The sequence below is a fragment of the Otolemur garnettii genome, unplaced genomic scaffold (genome assembly GCF_000181295.1).
Source record: "Otolemur garnettii isolate 467f Iridium unplaced genomic scaffold, OtoGar3 scaffold03307, whole genome shotgun sequence".
Classification (NCBI taxonomy): Eukaryota; Metazoa; Chordata; class Mammalia; order Primates; family Galagidae; genus Otolemur; species Otolemur garnettii.
The window spans coordinates 1-1,253 of record NW_003855702.1 but is presented as its reverse complement, the minus strand read 5'-3'; the positions used below and the strand labels follow the sequence as shown (position 1 = coordinate 1,253).

Below are 1,253 nucleotides of genomic sequence, written 5' to 3'. Positions count from 1 at the left end.
ACGGCTGCAACCAAAAAAAATAGCTGGGCGTTGTGGCGGGCACCTGTGGTCCCAGCTACTTGGGAGGCTGAGGCAGGAGACTCGCTTGAGCCAGGAGTTGGAGGTTGCTGTGAGCTGTGATGGCACAGCACTCTATGCAGGGTGACAGCTTGAGGCTCTGTCAAAAAAAAAAAAAAAAAAAGAAAAGAAAAGAAATGGGGTTCCAGCTTGCAGCATGGCCGCCGGTACTGCTGCCACCTTGGCATTTTTCAATCAGGAAAGCCGAGTCCACAAGGATGTCAGGGGTCTGTGGGTCCTGGCCCCAGTCATTATGTACAGTTTTTTCTTTCACTTTGAGCTTTCCGGACATACCCGCGCCTTCACCTTCAAAGTAGAGGAGGCGGGGATGTGGAGCACATACTGGCATTGACCATGCTCTGCCTTACTGAGGGGCCAAAGATGAGTGTAATGTGGTAGAAGTTGTGGCCCGGAGACTGCAGTGCCTGTGGCCAACCTCAAGTTGTCCTGCCAGCCCATGCTCAGCCTAGATGACTTCCAGCTCCAACCACCTGTAACATTCTACATGAAGTCAGGCTCTGGTCCTGGTGGATCACTGGGTGGTACCAGATTGTTACTATCCAGGGGTCCTCAAACTTTTTAAACAGGGGGCCAGTTCATTGTCTCTCAGACCATTGGAGGGCTGGACTGCAGGCCCCAGGATGAGTTGGCTGCTAAGCAGGAGAGGCAGCAGTGGCAAAAACACCCAGTGGGCTGGATAAATGTCCTAGGCAGGCCATAGTTTGAGGACACCTGCAAGCAGTGATATTTCTAAGGAAGAGGAGAGTGAAGAGGAGGAAGCTGAGTTGTGTCCCATCCTTCCTGCCAAAAAGCACAGTGGCAAGCCCTAACACTCCTTGGTCAGCCAGCTGCCTGCTACATGTGCCATGCACCACGTTCCTGGACAATTTCAAGAATTTTTAAATGTTTCTTCTTCATTGAAGAGAGTTTGGGGTAGGTTTGGTTTGAGGGACTTGGGCCAGAGCTAGGAAAGGGGCCTTTTCTCCACTGGGGCCTGGTGTTCTGGTTGTGTGCCATGCCTGGGGCTTCCCTTTTCTCCAGGGGTAGGAGGAACTCTGAACTTTTATTCTGATTGTCCTTCCCTTCCCACCTGCCTATGAGAATTATAGGTTAGTGTTTGGAGGTCAGAACTACATGGGTTTTTTTTTTTGTTTTTTTTTGAGACAGAGCCTCAAGCTCTCCCCCTGGGTAGAGTG

General features: G+C 51.0%; 1 pseudogene; it reads left to right on the top strand.

Moving 5' to 3' along the window:
* Positions 1–214: 214 nt before the first annotated feature.
* On the top strand, positions 215–887 carry LOC100956793 (annotated as a pseudogene).
* The last annotated feature ends 366 nt before the right edge of the window (positions 888–1,253 follow it).